The 23,493-nt window shown below is 40.0% G+C and overlaps 1 protein-coding gene across 3 annotated transcripts in view; it reads right to left on the reverse strand.

Annotated features, from left to right (window-relative positions):
• Positions 1 to 2,051: 2,051 nt before the first annotated feature.
• cdk14 (cyclin dependent kinase 14) overlaps positions 2,052 to 23,493 on the reverse strand; it is a 198,821-nt gene continuing 177,379 nt past the window's right edge. For all 3 annotated transcript variants that reach the window (XM_071468356.1, XM_071468358.1, XM_071468360.1), the window contains one exon: positions 2,052 to 7,763. The gene's annotated coding sequence lies outside the window, so the exon portion shown is untranslated. The remainder of the gene's footprint in view (positions 7,764 to 23,493) is intronic.

The following is a 23,493-nucleotide window of genomic DNA, read 5'->3' on the forward strand; positions in this document are numbered from 1 at the left end:
TTGTGGGAACTGTTGGGTTTTTCTCTGTAACAAAGTAAGGTCTTGACCTTACCCTGTAAAGTGCCTTGAGATAATGTATATTATGATTTGGCGCTATACAAATAAATTGAATTGAATTGAATTGAACTTATGCCAGAGGTTCTTTTACTTGATTGGTTGATGATCATGTTCCAACGAATAAAGTAACACTCCCCACTTTTTACTGATGATGACTTAACCAAAATCTGATTTAACCAATATCAATGATTTATGGATGACAGAGAAATGTATCTACCTGCATCAGGAATTCTGTCATGTACTGTCAGGCATAAATCCGGACTGGCCTCTATCAGTTCAGAAAAGATGTCTTCCTTGACAAATGTGTTGGTTTCATCAAAAGCATCAAGTTCGGTAGCATCAGGAAGCCCAAACTTGTATTTGACTGTAAGATAACCATGAAAACAGATGCAAAATTGATACCCAAATTGAAAACCAAAATAGCCATCCTAAATACATAAATCCTTGTGTTTACTTGTTGTGAAGGCAACTTTGAGATGGCTACTCACCTTGAGCAATGAAATCCAAAAAGGTGAACCCCGACAGCAATCGGATGTACTTCCTGGTATTCTGGTACTTCACCTTCAGCAACATTGCCACATCTTTAGACTGCACCTTGTAGAATATGTGGAGAAATGTGGCTGTTAAACAGACTTCATCAGGTTTTCATTTTTGAGACTGAGATGGACGAATTGTGGTCCCTGGCCTGTAGCAGTGTTTCAGCCGCCACTCTGAGTTTGGGCCCACCACAGTCTTTCACAGTAAAAAAAAAACAAAACTGCCGTCTCTCTCGCATGCAGTCGCACCACACGTGCACACACACACACACACACACACACACACACACACACACACACAGATAGGCTATGGGTGCATGGAGAGGTCACGCTTGGCCGCTAGAAAACGGTAAATGCGATATATCACGCTAATTGTAGTGTTGAAATTACAGCCGAGTGAATGTTGTCCCTGCCTGATTAAACGGAGACGCCACCACCCCTCCCCCACATTGTTGCAGTTTTACATTCGACAAAAAAACTCACCATCAACGTTAACATGAATCCACCTCACCTTAATACATTTAAAAACAGTTATTTTATCGTAATACTTAATATTTGGCCGATACGTTGCCACTGGTTAACTTTTGTTTCAAGCAACCACTCCTTGCCAGCAAACGTGAATGAATTTAATTTTAATTAACAGCCTGCCTCAACCAGCGTCAATAACAACTCAGTTGTTTTACAGCCCATGATTTTATCACGACTTCATACAGCGTTTACCATCTGGTAGACGTAAATATATTCGGTTCTTACCTTTTTTAAGCCGTGTAACGTTCATCTACACAATCCACACAAGGTTTTTCTTTCCCGTCGAGTGAAAAAGGCGGGCTGCGCACCTCCAAACCGGATGTTGTGATCAGCTCCGCCAGGAGTGAGTGCAACTCAGTCACAGGTGTAAACATTTAACTTGCAGAGCTTTATTATCACTACAAGTTTTAAAACAACACCAAAACCAACACCCACCGACTCAAATTTATTAACACTGAAAAAACAACACTACAGATTTTGCTGTGTACTGTGTTATTACAAATTCAAAGTGATTTTGAAAGAATTCAGAAGTCAAGAAGTTGTGGTTTCACTTCTACTGCTTTTAAGTTCATGTTACTGCCCTGTGGGTTGATTTGAAAGGCCTGCTCTGCATTATCCTGAGGAAAACAACTTTACATCCAACCAACGTCTACTTGGAAGGTTTACACATAAGTCTTAAAGAAGCAGAAACATGCAGAAAACAAGTATTGACTTTTTAAATGGTTTCATGTACAGTTGGAGACATTGACTTTCCAAAAGTATCAGAAACTGGAGGAACACCCCTGTTTGTCCTTGGGCAGATGGAGCACAGGGCAGGACCCTGGGCTGTCCCCTGTCTCTGTGAAAACCATCAGGAACTGGACCAGGAACAGGGTCAACGCCAGGTGTTACAGTTCATTATATCTTGTGGAAAACAGACACTGACACATCTGAAGCATTAATAAATTTTATTTCAGGTAAAACAACATTAAACAACATTTACAGAAGGACATTACATCTTCCATAATAACATTACATACAGGTTGTAACAAATAATGCAACAGCTATTCTACTGTATACTATATTGTTTCACTTGATGAAGTGACTGATGACACTTCTGTTTGCCAAACCACATGTCGAAATGATGTATTTTCAGTGCAGCATACAAAAAAGAAAAATAAAATGTGAGAGAAGCATCATTGAAAAAAGTTGCAAACATAGATTCATTGTTCACAGGCTGGATCCAACCTATATGTTTCTCCTACCAACACCACTTCTGTCCACATGATCAACAATGCCAAAAATAGATGCCTTATATTTATATTCATCATATATGTCTATTCATATATGAATTCTCTTAGTATTAAGGGAACAATGTCCATTCGCAACCCTGTATACAAACATAGTGGAACACCACTGTTTTACTTCATACGAGTTGTGTCACTACTTTATCAATTTCCACCTTTGATATTCTATCGATATTCTGTCACAGTGCTAAATGTGCAGTTCCACCAAGTCATTCCTTCACTGGACTTTATTATTGAAATATATGAAGAACATTCAAGTTTGAGCAGGAACTCTGCCCACACAGGACTCAAAAGTACAACTTTTATACAAGACTGTGGGCTGCCAGAGCTCCACAGACATAAGAGTGTCGGGGGTGGGGCGGTGTGGGGTGGGGGGGCATACCAAAAATAATTATTCAACTGCTAATACTGCTTGCAATCCCTTAAAGCCACACAAGGCTGGGCACAGTTCAATGGTATTTACCGTCTTCTGTAACGCAGCTTTACTGGCATTGCCCCCCCCCCCCCAAACTTTTTTTCCCCGCTGTACGATCAAAACCCAGGGATGACACTGAAAAGCCACGAGATGACTTCAAGTACAGCATTTCCACAAGCTCTCCTCAATCTGTTAAAGGTTCAAAACCAGGGAGGATATTGTTGCTTTGCTAGGGTATATATGTATATTTGTATTTATGTATATATTTTATCATTAAGGGCAAAGCAAGTGCATAATCGACCATACACGCTGGAATGTCAGGGTGAACTGATTTTTCTTTAAAGTGCATTTTCAACATTGGGGAGATTTTAGCACATCATGATTTATTTACTCTCTCTATAGTCAAAAAGCTATAAGACTCCAATTCCTTCTCTTTGCTTTTCCTCCTTTAAAAGACAGGTTCAGACATTCTGCTTTATCGATGTTTAACGAGTTCTGGGTCACTTTGATGATGACATCATCACCTCATCAAGAGACTACACTGTAGAATGTAATGGAAAAAATCCACAGTCCTTATTCTGAGGGAAAATGCATTCAAAAGATCAGCGACCAAGTTTCCATCCATCAAATTTCAAGAAAATCAGCAGAAGAAAATTCACTGCTGTTATGAAAATATTTGGGATTTGGGCGGATTGATACGGAGAACAGTTGGTGCCATCAAATCTCCCGTCAGGTGCCATCAATGCCTCAACCTCAACCAATAGAAATGTGGCGTTCATGTTTGTTTCCTGTAATTTGAGGATGGTTACATCCTCCTCATCGCTGGACACAAATATGATTTTCATTTGCCACCATTTTTGGTCTCTTCAGTGCAGCAGAAGCTTAAGTGATGTTAAAGACACATGATGACATACGTCCTAACCAAGTCTGTTTCCATGGCACTTTTTTTATCTTTGTTGATACATCAGCTTTTCACTTTATGATATTTGGACTTTTTTTTTTGCTAATTTTGTGACATTTCCACTCAGGTATTTTTATGTATGAATTTAAAATGTGACTTTAAACAGATGGATGGAAACACACTCTGACTTCACCAGACCATTTGGAAATTTTGGGACGTTACAGTTACTGTTGTTTTTCTGAGTCAGGGCTTTTTCAGCCTTCTTTCACAGATGTTCCCAAATAATCAATTAGTATTATGTGTATATAAAGTCCAATTAAGTGGGTTTTGACCACTACAGGACAGAGGAGACACAAAGAACAACTCAGCAATGTTATACCCTTTTTACAACAAAATTAGCAGGTATAAGCAGGTTTTTAAACCCACTAAAAAAAAGGTGATTAATTCCTTTTGCACTGCCAACTGAGTTTGCCTTTCTGTTCAGACTGAGGACACACACAACTACAGGGAGCAATGTCATTACATGCACTTTCAGAGCCCACACAGACACAGGGGAGAAAAAGTCAGCTGTTAGCTGCCAACTCTTCAATCAGTGATTGTGTGTTTTTGAAACTTATTTAGAGGCTGCAGCTCACTGAGTGCAGTGTAGCCATGGTGTTTCTGGTTTGACAGCACCGTGCTGAGCTCTGAAAGACTGAAAAGCGGGGAAAATTAGCAAGTTCATCTGGGTGTTGTGTTAACATCACAGCCGATCGGAGCCAGAGCCGATTAATACCCCCGTCTACTGCAGAGTCATTTGACTGGAGAGTGAAATGTTGATTGTACCCTTTTCCATTCAGTCTTAGTGGTTTTTTTTTGACCAGTGGAAAAGGGGATTTAATGAATAACTGCCTGCTTAAAACCCTAGCAACAGAACAACACAGGCACTCCATCCCAGCCACCATACAAAATTAAGTCCCATATCATTTAAGCAATTTTTTTTGGCTTGGTCGACCAGAGAAAAACATCGGGCAACAAACTTACACGCAGGTGAAGATAATGATTTGATTTGGCTAAGCCAGACTGCTGAAACCTTAAATTAGCTACAGAACCAGGTCTTTCTTACAGTGTAGTCACTCTAATGATCGGTATGGAGATCATGTGAACTATCCGTGAACGTGACAAATTGCAAAGCAAATTTCAGCAGCAGGGGGGCGTCAAGGGGCTGCAGGGTTCTACTGTACTATAGCTGATAGGTCTAGATAGGTGCAGGTAGTTTATCCTGGCAGGCAAGACATCTATATTATAAGAGTGTGTATGTGTGTGTGTGTGTTTGTGTGTGTGTGTGTGTGTGTGGCTGTCTAAGAGGCTGTGGATAAGTGTCCCCAGTTTCAAATTCTCCGTGGCTTCACGTTTGCAGCCTCATCATCTCGTCATCTAATCAACAGTGTCTGGCCAATGTTATTGTTTCAGTTGATATCAAAGAGGAAGCCATTGTATTGATAGTATTTCACAATTATCACCATATGTCTAAGCTGTCATATTCAATAAATATTCACACAAAACATCAAAAGAAAAATAGTATAAACATCTTTGCAGATGATACATCATAAAGCCGACTGTCACCATGGCGTCAGAAAACGCTCCAAACACGTAGAACATGTAGGATGTTGAGGGGCACACATGTGGGGGAAGTCTCATGTTGGTGGTGGAGGGACTGATCAAAGTTATTCACCACCTAAGCTACACACTGCACGCACACACTGCACACACACACACTGCACAGCACTCATCCCTACAGTTGCCTAATTCATCAGAAAAGAAAAGTTCCAGATTCAACATCTGAGCTGAACATAACGCAGTCATATATACTACATATATTCATATATGCAGTTGTTGACACAGATCAGCTGCTTCTGGTGGAATATTGCAGATCGTTTGATGATGTCACATAAAGTGGAAGGAGGATTGTCGTGGGCCAAATTGCACAGCAGGCCACACAGCCTATTGCCTCGCTGTTTTACCTTTTGTACATTAGCTCATTTACATGGATGGAAGCACCAATGCTTAGCTATTGCCCATGTTTAATACACTCATTACACACACAGACACACACACACACACACTTACACACTTACAGCTGTTGTCCATTATGGTATTGCGTCTATATTCTTCTGCACACTTGTTGGTGCTGTCCCTGTCATGTTATGTGTGCACCGTCAACATCAAATCATTAATGTCAGAGTGACTTTTCAGCTGCAACACATCAGTCACATCTGGTTCCATCATGGAGGTCCATTGGAAATTTAAAGGAGAATCTTTATTACTAATATTTTTCTACAACCAGAGTCTTTCTTTTGCAGTTTTGACCATCATTCTAATAGATTAGTACATGTAATCATCAATAATATGGTGCCCTGTTTATTTCAGGGGCAGTTGCTCATCCAGTGCAAGCACCAAAACATTTTATTTCATAGTTTTTTAGGTGTTGTGTGGTGCTGCACTGTGCAGCCCAGTGGGCAGTTTCATGGACTTTATACTGAGGTGACGTCACAAGCACAATAATAGCTTTTCTAGGTTAAAATAATCAACACGTAGTTTAAAACTTCAAGGTCTCCTATCAACATTTTACAGATGTCTGTTTTATAATTGTGAAACTGTGTAGTTTTTTTGTTTTTGCAGTTCCTATGATGGCCACTGGAGGCAGCAAGGCTCAGACTGGAATTATGTTTCTGCAAAGATGCATGTAAATGTCTCTGTGAACCTTGATAAAGAAGATATGTCACAGAAGCCAAATACACTCAGGTCTCAAAACATTGCACAGATTTGCAGGTAGAGCAAGCTGATCAAAATGTAAACATTAAACCAATTGTACCAACGAGCATTAAAAAAACAGCCATGCAAATGTCTCTAAAGAAGTCTACTACATGCAGCCCAGAGGCACATGGCCTAATACATCCATACTGACCAAACTGTCAACTATCAAATTTGAACTGTCTGCTTACAGCACCCAGTTTTATGATGTAAGCCCAACATCTCAGTGATGTTATTTGAGTGACGTATTTTGAAACCTGATGAGAATGATGGTCAAAAGTACAAACATTACATTGTAAAAAAAAATATATATATATAAAAAAAACAGCTGACAGAGATAAATACGTTCATATAGAATTGCTAACTATTTACTACTAAGCTACTAGATGTGCATTGTAGTGTTTAAATCAGACTGATATTAAAATGGTGACAGACTGCCTGACAAATACCACAGTTAGCTAGCTAACATGCTAACATTCTGCCACATGTACCAGTTCAACCTTTAAAGCAGATGCAAATGATCACGTTTCAATAGCTGTCTCCAGGTACCACAGAACCAAGGACCTCCAATATGGCCTCCAGAGGATGTGTTCAACCACCTGAGAGCCCTCTATTATTATTATTATTATTGTTATTATTATTATTATTATCATCATTATTATTATTACTGATGTTTGCTGTTCCACAAATTAAGAGTTTAACTCATTAGAAAGAAAATGGTAAACTAACTCTTCGAGGATTCGTTGTTCTTTGAACTGACTGTAGTGTTTTTGTGTTATCGATGTATTTTTGCTCATGTGGATATGTGTTTGTTAAGTGTCCTGGCAGAGCAGTAAAGTGGTGAGAAGATGAAGCAATATTAAAACTGTCCATTATATAGTTTCTAGATGAGTATATCATACATACAAATATACATTCTTAAATAGGAGGCTAGTTACAAACACAAAACACAATATGTACCAATAGTAAAGTCCTTTTGTTTATACTGTGACAATGATATATGAGTTATTGGAACCTTATAAAAAGTAAACAAAATTTGCAAATGATAGACTGAAATCTTCCATACCCTCATAATGCACACATGCATTCACTCTCTTTGTCACACACACACACACACACACACACACACACACACACACACACACACAGACATATCTTGAAGGTAATAAATAAAGAGAACTAGGGCTCTTTCATTTGTCTGGATCCTCAAGCTCAGCATCATCTTCTTCTTTTTTCACAACAGCCACCTGAAACAGACAGAGAGGAAACACAACCTGTCAGTAACACACTCCAGACATCTGACTGGAACATAATATCAAGGTAATCTAATCTCACATTTTTAAATGTGTCCTGCAGCTTGAAATCAGCAGTTAACTGATAAAAAATAAAATGATTCTATGATGCATGAACATTAGAGAGTTATAGCTCTGATATTCATTGGTTCTCCAGATTTCTGACGCTCTGACTCATGACTGGTCTCATCTCATGACAGATTTTTCAAGTTGACTAAGCCTAACCCCTCTTGGTAACCACTAGTTGACCAGTGCACCAATGCTGCAGCCAAGTCCAATTTAATGAATGAAAAACAACTAAGTACATTAATTCAAGTATTGTATTCAGTACAGTTTTGATGGTCTTGTACTTTCCATTTTCTGCTATTTCATAGACTCTGCTACAGTTCAGAAGCAGAAATTACACTTTTACTCCACTACATTTATTTGAAAACTTTGGTTACTATCTACTTTGCAGAGTCACATTAATACAGAATATGAACCATAATGATGATGTCTTATTGTGAAGTTACCCAGAAGTGCATGAAGCTATTAAAATGAGCTCCTCTTTTACCATTTGCAACATTAAAGTGATGAACACATGAATTCATTAATGCTTATACATGATTCTGAAGTGGGCCATTCTGCCTAATGAGAACCTTTTACTTTTGGTAATTTAAACATATTTAGATTCTTATTCTTTTGTACTTTTACTTCAGTATCATTGCTTTTAACATACACAGAGGAGATACAAGCAGCGAGTGGAGGGCTGGGGTGGTGAAGATGAGGAGAAAGAGGAAGATGACCAAGAGGGAGTAGAGAATGAAGAGGAGAACAAGGGAGTCAAAAGGATGAAAGGGAAGGACTTGAGGATGTTGAGGAGAGGACTGGGAGATGGAGAGAGTACAGGACAAGGAGGAGGAGAGGATGAATAGGAAGAGGGAGCAGAGGAACAAGGGGAGGACTGAGCAGAGAAAAGGAGGAGTAAAGGATGAAGGAGGGAGCTGTGGACTTATAAATAATGCATTGCTTCTCTCAGGTATCTTTCTACCCCAACTTTTCTCTTCACTGCCTCATATTCTCTCTCTCTCTCTCTCTCTCTCTGTCCCTGTGCTGTTTGCCTTTGGTCGTCAGGAAGCCGGCCTGTATTCACCAGGAATCTTAAAAGTTGGATGATGAGCACCTCGTTTATTTTCTGCTGCTGTAGCAACAGTATCTGTGTTTGTGTGTGTGTGTGTGTATGTGTACATTCATGTACATGTGCAGCTGAATGTTGAGTCCAGTATAAAATCAGAAGCAGTAAAGTACTACAGGACAACACAAACAGTGGTAAGAAGACAAGATAATAAAGAAGATATTCAATCAAAGTGTGAAGGCAGGAGACTCTGAGCGCGTCGTGACAAAACATAACACAACAATTAATGACATGGTCTTGTTTGCAGATGATCCTATGTTGGTGTTGGTCCTTATTTAGCTGGAGAGATTACAAAGACTGGCAGCAGAAATGTTCTGGAAAATAAAATATATTCAAGAATCCATATTAATAAGGGGAACAGATTAAAAAAAAAACACTGTTAAAAAATCTCAAGAGCAAAGAATCCACAGACAAAGATATCACTGAATATAAAGCAAAACTGACTCACATCTGTAACCAGTCTCTACAAATCAGAGCTTAAGTCAAGTAAATAAAGCTGGAGACAAACACGTGCTCTCAAACTACAGACCTGTTCTACTGATTCCACAGTTCTCAAAAATACTGGAAAAATATTCTACATAAGACTTGATGACTTCATTCCAAAACATAATGCACCCTATGAGCAGCAATGTGGACCTAGAGCTGGCAGGAGAAGTTTGTTTTTCACTCACTGAATTTGTAGAGGAAATAACGGCAATAGAAAAATAAAGTATGGAAAGCCTCTGACACAGGGGACCAAGATGTAATATTAAAAAACTACAAAGATATAGAATTAGAGGGCTGGCACTCTCCTGGTTAACCAGCTAGGTACAGATCACATATCAATACAAAATTCCAAACCTCCAAACCACAGTCACTGAAGGTCAACTGCGGAGTTCCACAAGGTTCAGTGTTGAGCCCACTGTTGTTTATCTTTTATATAAATGATTGAAAAACACTGAAAACTATTCTATTTCTATTGACTCTTTTGGGGATAACCAGGAACAACATTTGGATACAGTGGAAAAGGAATTGAAAATAAAACAAAATGTATAATCTTTAGTATTCAACTAATCGTTCAAACAAAAAACTCCTGATAAATTATGTAGAAACAGTGTTTGTGTCCTCTGGAAACACCAGTGTTTATTTAGTTGTGTTGTGTGTTTGCAGTGCATGTGTTGTGAAGCTGATGAAGATGGTTTCTGAATTTGTTTGTGTTTTTTTCTCAAGTTGCAGAGGCATTGAGCTTAAGGGCCACCATACATTTCTCTGTTGCTTGTGAAATTGAATTGATTTTAAGTATATTTGTTTTCAGGCCTGGATTATTGTTTGATCCACCTTTTCACACTTTTTATAACGATCACTGTCATTTCTGGAGCCCTGAAGTCTTCCCAGATCCAAACGCTAAAGTCAATCTCACATGAGTCTAAAGTGGTCGATGTAATGACTTTAGTCTGAGTCAAGTCACAACTAAGCTTAAGTTTCTCACTTTGAACAGTTAATATGAGGTTGTCTCATACCAAAATAAAGAATAAAAATCCTCCATCTTATATTTCTGTTAATGACCCTCAACAAATCCAGCAGAGGGTTAATGGTCCAGTGTAAATTCTATTAGTGTTATTTAACACATTTATTCCTTCAAAATTAATGTCCTGGAGGTTTTTTCCTGCCTGTTTGTGTCAAAGACTCAGTCGACACATTTCAGCAGCTCTGTCTCTGTATTCAGTTCCAGGTCTCAGCAAGTTTTATATTTGTTGTCGTGACAGATGCAGACAGAGAATCAAGAGCTGATTCTCTGAACATCGGAGACACAAATCAGATGTGAAATTCAGAAGCTCTTTAATAGGCATCCATATGTAATAACTGATCTAAAATCATGAAGATCACCTTTAAGATTTGATTGGAAATACATTCAAGAATCATTGTGTTATTGTGATGTAATCATGAAAGCTTTGATCTCGTAACCTAACTTTACCTAGATGTTTTCTTCTTCTGTTTTTTCCAGATAGTCATAACTACAAGTTAACAGCTTGTTGTGTGAAAACAGTTCACAGCTACAGCTCAGCTGTCAAGGTCAAGGTCACTGAAGCAGTGTAGCAGTGTCCTCTGTGTGTGTGAGGAGATACAATAACTAACTACACTGTCAAACACTCCATAAGCTAACAAGGATTTCATTGTTTTAAAGAGATCTGATGTGCTAAGAACAGATGTAGGTTTCCGCTCTCTTGGGTTCAAAGAGTGCCAAGTAGTGTGTGTGTGTGTGTGTGTGTGTGTCAGGGGATTCCACTTGGAAAGCAGATGGAGCTGGTGGGTGGGTTTTGTGGGGAGGATTTAGCAGGCGTGGCCAGCTGCTGGCTGTCCTTTGACAGAAATAGACTCACCCTCCCCCCAAAAACGAAATCCCTAAAATGCCGTGTGTTGAGTCCAGCAAATACACAACAATATAGAGAAACAACAATACTAATGAAACCGACAAGTTAGTCTTACATGTATTTCGGAAACCTAATACAAATTGAAACAGTTTTGTATAATAAGCCACAACAGTCACTTTTTTCCACATCTGCAAAAGTGTGTTTTGGCAGCAATTTTGACAAATACTGATTCATTCAGGAGATATTAAGGCTTGATGAGAAGTGTTTTATTCATATGGATTTTTTTTGCTGATTAGCAGTTATTGAAGTCTCCTCAGTACTGGTAGGCATAAAGACCAAAACAGAGGTCTTTATGCTGAATCATTGACTGGGTAAAACACAGTGTTGGCTTGAATACTCCACACACAAATATTCAGTTATATGGAAAAAAAATTCCAGTTCAATAAAACCAAAAATATAAACAATACATCTTCTTTTAATTCTTTCTTTTTCTTTAAATGTATATTCATTACATATTATATTAAATTACGTACTTTCTCAGTCATGCCACAGGAATCAATTAACATTAAAAGATAAAAAAGTTAACTTATATGCAGACAACACTGTAATTTACTGCTCTGTTTTATTGACAAAATCTTTGTGTCTTTTACAGACAGCTTTTAATGTTGTACAGCACAGGCTAAAGTATTTATAAACTATTTTATTTGGTCAAAATATCTGAATATTTTGTGATTACCGTATTTTCCGGACTATAAGGCGCACTTAAAAGCCTTTCATTTTCTCAAAAAACGACAGTGCGCCTTATAATCCGGAGCGCCTTATATATGGATTAATTCTGGTTGTGTTTACTGACCTCGAAGCGACTTGGTGTGGTACACGGCGCTCACGGCGCTCTGTCAAAATGTTTCAGTACGACTTTGGTAAACTACAAAGCCGCACCGCTTGCAGCATTACGGCTATCGTAGTCAGGAGCGTCGCGGAGTAATACATACTGTGCTTCACCATAATATTACAGTGTGTGTGTATAAGGACCTATAAGGAGTTATTGTGAATACGCTAACGTTTGATTTAGCGGTATCAGACTGTGTTTTTTTTTACGTGTTACAACTGAACAAGGTTGAGAGTTATTGTGAACGCGTTTAATAAAGTTTGACTGACTTATCTGACTGTTTTGTTTCGCTTAATGCGCCTTCTAGTCCGGTGCGCTTTATATATGAAAAAAGTTTGAAAATAGACCATTCATTGACAGTGCGCCTTATAATCCAGTGCGCCCTATAGTGCGGAAAATACGGTAGGTTTGTGAATGTATCTATCCATATAATGTGTTTATTTTTAAGATTTCTAATCAACTACATATCTGACCAAACACGGGAGAAGCTGATGCACCAGGCTATCTTTCCTCTTCCCATCATAAATATTTGGTTTCTTTAGGCGGAGGAATTTATTTTATCATATCAACAATAAAGTCTAATTATATTTCTGAGCCTGTCTGAGCCTCATTGTTACCCACTCCATTTTTGAACTTCAAACCAAACTCCATCTACTTTTCTTGTACAGGTGATGCCCCAGACACTACGGTCGTGTTTTCTACTGTTTGGTTCAACCACTCAGTTTTGGGACTAAATCGGGACATCTCTCTCCATCAAGTTTGGCTTTTTCATGCAAAACACTGATCTGCACAGTGACAGTAAGATAGGAAAGAACTGAGTAGTAGTAACACTAGTAAAACTCTGGATGCTGACCTGTGGACGTGCTTTAGTTGCCCTTCTTTCCCTCGTGCTCCTACCATCTTCTACTATAAATCATCTCTTTTTCTTCAAGCAGACACCAAAACACACAACTTTCCCTGTTTTCTGACCGATCAAAGAGCGATCACTGTCAGGCAACAGCACTTGTGGAAACATTAATGAGCCCCAGATGGGCAACATAAAATCTGCAGACAGTGGATCAGTAACTGTTGAGTTTCTGGAGCAACGTGAAATTCCAGCTTCAGTCATTTGACTTTACATTGTTTCTCCAACCAGCCTGGCTGGAGCAGACCCTCTACGTCATAGCCTCTTGTGGTCAAAGGTCAGGACTGGGGTCAGAGGTCTGACCACTGCCCCTGAGGGAGGTCCTGTTATGTCTGATCCTGTTTAATGAACTCAGTCAGCCGGCCCTTAAATGTCAGCCTGAGCTGGGAGGGTGGTGATGGTTTAATAAGCTGCTTTCTGACAGCTCTGTGTATGTGTAAGTATGGATATGCAAATTAGTATTTGCTGGTTATGAGTAAGAACATGTGTGTGAATTTGGAGTGATTTTATTTTGCATAAAGAGATTTTTCCATATTTTTATTCAAACTTTGCTCTGGAAAACTTTCCAGTGAGTTTTAGGAGTGCAGTGCTGTGATCAGGTCTGTGCTGAGCTGCCACATTTATGACAGATAAACACTTCACTGTCTCTGCAGTACATTGATGATTAACAGAAGCAGAGAGGAAGAGACAGTAAACGACTCCATTAACAGAAACAGGCGCCTGTTTCCATATGCAGTGATACACACAAATACACACAGAGATTTTCCACAGCTTGTTGGCCGTTCTTGACTTCCTACATTCATCAGGACGAAACTCACAAAGTGTTTGCTTAGTAGAAAGCCATTAATAAAGGGGCTACTTAGGTTTATTTAACAAGCAAAGCACCTTGTTTGCTCTGGTTTTTCAGGTAATCCAGTTTGGATTTACTGCTGAAATACAGGGTACGCCTGGCTCTGAAGATCTGCTGCCGCATTATACCTGGTCCTTGTAGCAGTGCGGGAAAATCTGTAACAGCCCAGCTGCCACACGCACACACACACACACACGCACACACACTATATATATATATATATATATATATATATATATATATATATATATATATATATATATATATATATATATAGGTATGTATATATATGTATATATATATTCTCATGATCATAACTTAATCTCTTATGCTTTAATCTAGATGGTCCATAATGAAAATGAAAGAGAATAAAAAAGCAGCCATATACATGTTACTTGCTCAATCAGCCTCAATCAGCCTCAACTGCCAAATTTGACATCATGGCATTTTTGGCTGGATGACAACATCAGGGCCAGCTATATAATCTGGAATGTCCCTGACTGACTGAGTGATCATCTTCCCAGTAGTGGTGAGCCAAGCACATTAACATAAGACACACCAAGCAGAGACAGCAGGAGAGAGGGAGAGAAAGAAAGAAGTCATTGCTAACTGCTAAGGAAACCAGCAGATCTGAATATCATGTAAACAACAGAAACACCAACAACAGAAAATGAGACAATAGTGTAGCACAGCAATAAAAGCCCCGTTAACAAATAAAGGGTTCTGTCTACTGAAATGCACAATGGCTTTTAATTTGAAACAATTACAGGAAGTGATGAGTTTTTTAACCTCCTAAGACCCGAACTCTTGCATGGCATGCATTTTTAATTTCTCTTTGCTATTTGGGCTGATTGGCACCTGATGAGTGTAAAAACAAAGAATTATCTTTTTACATGATGTAGTTTCTGGGAAAATGATGTCCACATATGAGGACTTTAGTTTTAGATTTCGATAGAACACAGTGAAGTCACAATTAAGTAATGATGTGCAAAACTTTTATTTTGTGCCTGAACACAGCATCATTTTTCCTGAGTGCAAAACAAAAGTAGAAACAACAATTGTGCCCCTTTGAACAATGTGGCTCATTTGAAGTGCTGCTTCAACAGTTGCACGAAGACATAACAAAGTAAAAAACATAAACATTTTGTATTGTTACTGTTCATTTAAATTTCTGAACATTGCATGAACATTGCATGAAGTGGACACCAGGCCCTTGTAGAGCAAAATTTAGTGTTGTGGTCTAGACAACCCAAAATGTGATGTCCACACATGTGGACACCAGGTCTTAGGAGGTTAAAGATCTAATTCAGTAACTATAACATGACAAACATGAGCAACTGAAATTGAGGCTTCGTGCTAAAATACAATTGTGACCAATTCTGCATATCAAACAGAGGGAGTTAGAAATAAAGAGCTGCCTCTAATAAAAGTCTGTTACATTCTGGAGTTGAGGTAAATAAAAGCAAAACTGTTGTGGATCCAGACAGAGGCTGAGCTCTGTGTGAGAGACACAATAAGAACGGTATTGTGTCTCTTCTAACTTTCTCTGCTTTTACTCCTTTTATAAAATCAGGATTTGATTATAGGCAGTCCAGACTTATACTTGGTTTTGACCTGGTCTTGTTAACTTTTAAAGTGACTTTTAATCCACCAAGGCCTAACACTGCAGTAATCAACATTTTCATAAGACAGTGTGATGTGAAAGGAGTCGCTCATAGTGAAGAAGCCACAGACATTTAAGACACAACCCTACAGGTCCCCTCAGATCTGTGGAGCCTTAATGCCTCATTTAGCTCATTGTTTTGATTTAAAAAAAAAACTCTGCTCTTGTGAGCCTGATTTCCGGAGACACAGTGAAACCCACTGCCCACTATCAGTCCAGCAGCAAACAGCAGATGGACACAGTTTGAGACAGTGGAGCATTTAGCAGCTAAAGAATCAGAGTATTTCTCAGGAGCTGGTGGAAACCAAAACAGAACTTACAGACTGAAGATTGGACTGATATGTGTCAGGTGACCAGAACACAACTCCAACACATCTTACACTGTGTCTGTTTGTGTGTTTGCTAACAAGTTAAAAACATCCACTTCATAAGGATAATATGTTCGATGTTGTATTTTCAGCTTGTTTTTCTGCCCCCTAGTGGCCCATAAACTGTGAAATTCTATACCCAGCAACAACCTGCTGAGGTCTGGTAGGGTGATAATTTAGTGATGTGCAGGCTAGACAGTGAAAACCAAAACAAATGGATGAACAACAGAGACCGATGCCACTGATTTCATTGCAGTAAGACAACAAAGACTGAACGGGAGGCCTTGTGGTGAACTGGTGGGGAACACCTTGGGGGCAGATGAGCAGCAGATTCCAGAGGCTCTGCTTGCTGACCTCCACTTCAGCGGCTTTAGCTGGGAAAGTTGTTTTAGCTCCATGCTCATGGCTCACAGCCCTAACACGGCATTTCTGTGAAGCTGCGTTCGCTTCACGTCTGCACATGTCAGGTTAACATGAGTTACATGTCTGACTCAGACTTGCTTTTTCAAGGCTGACTGCAATATTGTGTTTGGATTTAAGATGTCAGAGTCAGTAGAATAACTCAGGGTGATTACATTCAAACACTTTCATGACCAAACGGCTCCTATCACAGTGGAGAGGAACAAAAATGAAATCCTCCCTCTGTGCTCCACATCCAGTTGGTAGGAAAATGAACAGTCAGCCCCACAGCTTGCAGACCTGCCAGTTCTCTCTGCCTTAACACACACACACACACACACTTTCTTCTTGGGTTGTCTTGCCCAAGTTGTCTGGGCCAAAGTTTCTGAATATGAGTCTTTAAAGCATGCGTAAACACACACACGCACATGCGCTGTTCTGTACCACAGACAGCCTACACTATGCTGCACATTCATGTGTTTCCTATTAGTCTATGTCCTGGCAGCACTCTCGCTCTCTCTGCTGTTTCTCCAGAATCAGCAGTTAATAGCTGGGATCACACCACCCGACAAACTCTGCACAGACACACAAACCCTGCACATTCACAGCTATACATCCAACACACAAACACTAACTCAAAAGCACGTGCAACTGTGAGACTAACATAAAGACACACTGAATGTGGCTCTACTAGTGCAAGTGTAAGATATGGGCACATTCCTACTCAGTTTGATACAACACCTGCCAAAATATCTTGATACTGATATTGAAATGAGGCCGCGATCCTGTTCTCATGAATTCTCATTATTAAAGGTCCCATATTTTACACTGTGGCACTCCAGTGTTTTATCTGAAGTGTTGGTCTCCATCAGAAGATATGTTTGTGGTTATAAGAACCAAAAACCTTCTCAGTGTAATTTTACATCTCCTCTCTCAGGCTTCTCTCTGGAGCTCTATTAACAACAGGTCAGTCAGCCAATCAGAAGAGAGGATCTGAGGCTCTCTGATTGGCTGACTGTTTTCTGAGTGATCTAATAAAAATATAGCACTTCGATAAACCAAATTCTGAAAGGTTGGATGGTGGGTCCAGGTGGGCGGGGCTTAGGGCATGGCTGAGGGCGGTGACTGCTTCGTTGTGACATCACAAAGTTACAAAAGTCCTGATGGCTTGCTTTAAGGCCCAGTTTCTGAACCCTAGAACCTAGACCTGCTTTATAATCAACAAAGACATGGACATCTACCTTTACACAATATGGGACCTTTAAATCTTTTATATTGGCATTAGCATTAGCACTGTGTGACACAATGACAGAATGTATGACTATTTTGCCATGGTTTCAAACGTTTTCTGTAATAAAACCAAACCAAAACTCTTATCAGATGGGGGTCTGTGGTTTAGGGTCCTTCATGTGAAAAAGTTTGAGAACCGGTGGTCTAATAACTGAAGTAATTATTCACAAAAACATGACAGAAATGCTCTGCCAAGTTGGAAATGTTGTCTCTTTGACAGGTTGGTCTGTGAAGTGTTAAATCCTCTTTTTCTAGACAAGCTTTGTGGCGTCCATGGGCTTGCCCTTGCGTTAGAGAAATGATGCTGTATTTCACTTCATTCGTCTGCTTTGTCGACAAACAGTGGACGGTCGGCAAGAGCGCACATACTGGCAGCCATGACTCTCAATTTGTCACCATGGAAGCTGCAGCAAGAATAAAGAAAGAAACAAAACTTCTCTCAGCAAAGTCAGACCAGCAACCTAACCAAAACCCTTTTTGGCAGCATTGAGAAATACTATCATGGTTTTTTTTCTGGGGGGGGGGTTCATTGCAACTGCATGAGAGATGTACGATCGAGCATGAAACCAACAAGACTTATTTTATTCTCTCTTCTTGTTGTATTGTTTAGAATTGTGTTATTATGAAAAAGCAACACTCAGTGTCTGATTATTTTAGATGGCAAACCAAAGCCCTTCTGTGGTCCAACAGGTGGCTCCTGAACCAGACTTTCTCCTGACAGGGTTCAAATCATTTGGGACATCCGAATGAAAGTTTTAAAAGCAGCAACAATGTGTATTTTCTTCTTTCATAAAAGTCAGAGTGTTCGCTGCTTTCCACAGATGTGTGTCGCTGGCAGGGTAGACGAGCTTCTGACATTAAAACTTCCTCTTCAACCCCGCAACACTGATTTGCTGTGACATTATGACCCATTTTAAAAGCACAACTATTTACAATCTCACTTCAAGTGTAGTTGAAGCTGAATCACCATCATTCCTCAGCTCAGCCTGTGCTCTGCCGTGTGTGGAGCTGTGGCCAGGAGTAATGAGTGCACGCTGAGGGTCAGAGATTGGAAACGCCCTCATCCACAAACTCGCAAACACACCCGTTTGCTGGGGTTCGCCAGCTTCCCATTCCATAAATCCTTCTTTGGGGGGTTATGTTTTTCTTGTCTGGGGCCTGGCTGACTTCCACCTCACTGGAGTTTACGTAAGGTGATGGAAACACTGAGAGGAGGGTGGATTAGAGGAGGAGAGAATTAGAATGTGACGGGGAAAGGAAAATAAAGAAGTGAAAAGTTAGAGGGATTTAAAGAGAGAGGATGAGGTGGTGAGGAGCAGCAGACAGAGCTTCTACAGTACAGTTTTCACTGTGAATGTGACCTGTCACTCTCAATCAGCTGGTCCCCCACTTGGCCCTCCACCACCCTCCACTAACACACACACATATCTGTGTATATATCCACAAGAAAAACACTCAACCAACCAGTCCTCCATCCTGAACAACCACACAGGTGGTTTAGTTCAACCTTCTGATGCGAAACAGCAGTGTCACCTGAAACAGCGCCCCTACAGCAACAGGTGTACCCGACCTTGGTTGTCATAGTAATAATAATTAACACACGGACTGTACCAAGAGTGGCCTACCCACCTTCGTCGGCACGGTCACTACAACAACGCTTGTGGCTTGGTTAGGTTTAGGAACAGATGGAGATTTGGGTTCAAATAAGTACTTCCTCAACAGTAGATGATCTTTGTTGTCATGGTTACAATAATAACAACGAACAGTCATGGATAATAGAAACATAAACTGCTACGTTCACATGGGAATCCAACACCGCTCTCCTGTGTCATATTCATCCATCCACCCCAACCTCCTCCTGACGTGGACTTTGTCACTCTATAAACTACGTCACCGCACTTTTCCCTTTGCTCCTGTCATCATTACTATGACCACTAGATGTTACCTAGCAACAACACCTAACTATGGGTCATAATAACCTGATGACAGGCGACCTGTGGGCTTGTTTTTTACAGGACAGCCTCTTCTCAAGAGCCGAGGATCTGAACATGAAGCTAACTGATGCCGACAAAGCAGGGGAGCTATAAAAAGATATCAAAGGACTTGCAGTTTGCACTGTTTGAAATGACATGAGGAACTGGCAGTTTAGGGGAACTGTGGAAGTCAAGACACAATCTGGAAGACCAACAAACCATCAGACAGGGTCTGCTGGGTCTGCTGAGCAGAGAGGCAAAGCAAAACCCCACATGACTGCAGAGGAGCTGCAGGAAGGTTCAGCTGCTGCAGTACTGTCAAAGTCAGTGTCTGCAGAGCAACATCTGGATCAGCCAGAGTCGCTTTGGAAACGAGTGCTGTGGACAGAGGAAGTTAGAGCTGAGCTATTTGACCACAATCATGAAAGAAAAAGAAAAGAGCAGTAGTTGATCCGCGTAACACTCCTGAGAACAAAGGAGCAACACTTTAAGAGAAATGTTGATAAAAGGATTAAGGCAGCCAGAGACTGTTGTATGAGCCAGAGTAGGTGGATTTGAGGAGAGCTGGGAAACTGAGATGGGTATTTACAGCTGGGAAGATTCAGGTGCAAAGAGGCAGAAACTTTTTATTGTGGGCCTAATGCGGAGAACAAATAACACTGTTTAGCTTTTTGATCTTGCAGGAGATGCTCCTCTGGTACACCGCTCAGCATGGGAACGCTTGTCTCTGCAGGGAAGGTATTTTCAACAGAGTGTAAATCAGCCTCAGTACAATGCAGGTTTAATGAAAGGTGTGGGCTTATGTTTCAGGCCCGAGTCCAAGCAGGCTGCTGGCTCTGTGGTGTGTGTTATCTGAGCAGAGTAGACAGTGTGGTGTAATGTAGAGCCAGTGCCCTGTTTGAGCCTGGGTGTGTTTGCTTTTCCCTGTAAGACCATGTTGACAACACAGAGAGAGTCAGTCAGCCGATGCCACCGCACCCTGTTCTTTGCCCTCCCCCCACCTGGAGCTGCTGTGCTGTGAACACTATCTGACTTGCAGCCACCTGAAAATGGATTTGTGGACCCAAAAAAAAAATGCATACCTGTGATTTTATCCTTTGTGTGTTTTTTAAGTCTCTGTTTGTATTTTTAGAGAGATAAAAAGTCTGCAGCCATAGCAGCTCTGTGAGGCTGCACTTAGATCCTGCAGCGCTTTGAGCTAAATTATCCTAACATTATACTAACAAGCTCACAGTGAAAATGTTAACATGCTGACACTGAACAGGTTTAACATGTTAGTTTTGGTTGTGGACAAACTGAAATTGAGCAATTGATGGCATTAGAAAAGTCAACAACATAATTGTAGTTCATCCTGTGAGAAACATAAATGTCTGTACCTACAGTACCTACTATGGTATCAGTCCAGTAGGTCTCATGACATTTCTGTGGGAACTGCCAAAGTTGATAGGGTTCATCCTCCTGGAATCACACAAATCCAGAAGAGGCAGAAAGAATTCTCTGGACAGTGATCCCTTGAACTTTCTGCAAGTATCAGGATTCATCCACCGAGGACCATGAATATCAATCATAACAATTATAACAATCCATCCGAGGCTTGTTGAGATATTTCAGTTTGGAGCGAAAACCCACTGACTGATGGGCAACGCCATCCTTAGAGCTGCAGTACTTTTTTAGAGCCCACTGATGACAAATCAGTATAGAAAAGAAATGTAATATGAATTTTTATAAATATTAAATATGTTTATATCAAATTGAATCTGAATGGAGCACAGGATCTTTAAAATATAAGAAACAAGCAAATGAATACATGAGTCATTTGTTTTTATGGGTTGCTCATGTAGGTCACATTACACATCAAGATGCAACCAAACAACTGGCGTAAAACAGCAGAAGATGTGAGACACATATGAGCAGAATGAGCAGCACATAGAAAACACAAGAACTACATCTGAAACACTCAGTACATTATTTACATGCCTCTCTGTTGGAAACTGGTTAATTATAACTTATAAACATGCAACATTAATATTAATCACAGTGTTCTCTCCACTATGGAGGGGGTTGATAGCATTTTACTGGCGCTTATCAAATCTTTCTAAGTAGTTTATTTGGTGTCTGTTTGGAGGGGGATGCAGGCATCTGTTCAAAAAAAAGTACAGTTTTTATTTCACTCTGCAAAGTAACAAAACGAATGTTGTGTTACAACAGATAGAAATTGATATTTAAGAATCCAGCCTCTAATCAAATGGTCATTTTAATTGTGATTTTGGGACCAAATACCAGACAAGCATGACTGTTTTGTTTGTTTAAGCTGGTTCAACATCTTTGTTGTTAACAACAGAGTCACCTGTGGTGTCACAGAAAGAGACAGGAGGAACTAACTAAACTGAGAACATGAATAGAAGATTCAACAGGCGAGCCACTGGCTGTGGACCTTAACAAATCCAGGTATTTAACCAACTTGGAGCCAATTTTCAGAACCCATCCCTATTCTCCACCACGTTATGCACAGTCACAACTACACAAGTACTATCAGTTTATGTTAAAGAAATGACATGAATACTAGTTGTACTTCTGGTATAAGCTGTGCCTAATCACGTGCCTCTTAAAGGCAACTGGGGGAGAAAAAAGCAGTTTGGAAACTTAAATACATGTTTGGGTGTTTCATTTGAGGGCAGCTAGCTTCGTTGAGCCAGCTGAGCGTTGGCCAAGTGTGGTGAAGGGATCTATTAAATTCATCATCATTCCCACGACAGCTTCAGTGGTTGTTTCGGGGTGTTTGCAAGTAAAATCTGTGTACGTCTCTCAGGAAACTGCCAGGAAAAACAGTACCAAGACAAAGTCTGAAGCCCTGCTAGTGTTTATCACACCCTCAAGATTAAAACGTTGGACAGAGTCAACAACAGAGCAAGAACCTTACCATTAGTCTGGATAAAAATAAAATTGTCCTGAAAGTGGCACATGGAAACGGTTTATCCTCTGAGGCTAACGAATGTGCTTATTAATCTGTATTGCAATATTTCCTTGAAATTTTTCTTTGTGAGTGGCAACTGGGGATGATGAATATAATACAGCTAATTTTTAACTTTAACTTTTTAAATTTTTTATTTTCAAACATTTGAAAGTAAAAAAACATTTTCCAAAGGTCCATCCTCTGAGGTTTGTGATTTTGCTCAATACATTTCCTGGGAATCTTCCCTTTACATTATGTGTTTAAAGGTAAGATCATGGTTTAAGGGTGACGCCAGAAGAAAGTTCATCCATGTCAAAAGAGGAAATTCTGGGCTGATGGTGGTGGAAATTGCAAACATTGAGCAATAATGTAGGATTCATCTTATTCATCCATGAAAGTTAAACTTGAGAAATCTGGTCATGTTCCCAAGCTCAAGAATTGTTCAAAATGTTAAGTGTTCATCCTCCGAGGTTCATGAATGTGCTCAGTAAATTTTACAGCCTGCTGCCGTTAGAGTTGAATTCTTCTCCAGAACTTGTGTTCTTGCTTTTCTGACTATCCCAAAGACCTCAAATAGAGCAAGTGCTGCTGAATGTCAGTGACTACAGACAATCTAATTAACTGGACGTTTCATATGAAGGTGCTCGGTAGGTAGCTGTACCTACTGACAGTACCTGCTGAACTACACTGACTGAATCACGATAAAACTGATGGTTTATTCTCAGCTGAGTGGAGCAGAGGGGGACATAATGATGGGCTTGACCCCTGTGATCACATCTCATCTCCATATCCATTGTGTAGCACCGATGAACCATTGGGAGAAGGGCTGATCAATGCTTTTGCCAGCACAGACTTATCTATTCCCACCTCC

This window comes from Trachinotus anak, unplaced genomic scaffold (assembly GCF_046630095.1).
Source record: "Trachinotus anak isolate AG129_WGS33_773 ecotype Australia unplaced genomic scaffold, CSIRO_AGI_Tana_v1 ptg000032l, whole genome shotgun sequence".
In the NCBI taxonomy this organism is placed as follows: domain Eukaryota; kingdom Metazoa; phylum Chordata; class Actinopteri; order Carangiformes; family Carangidae; genus Trachinotus; species Trachinotus anak.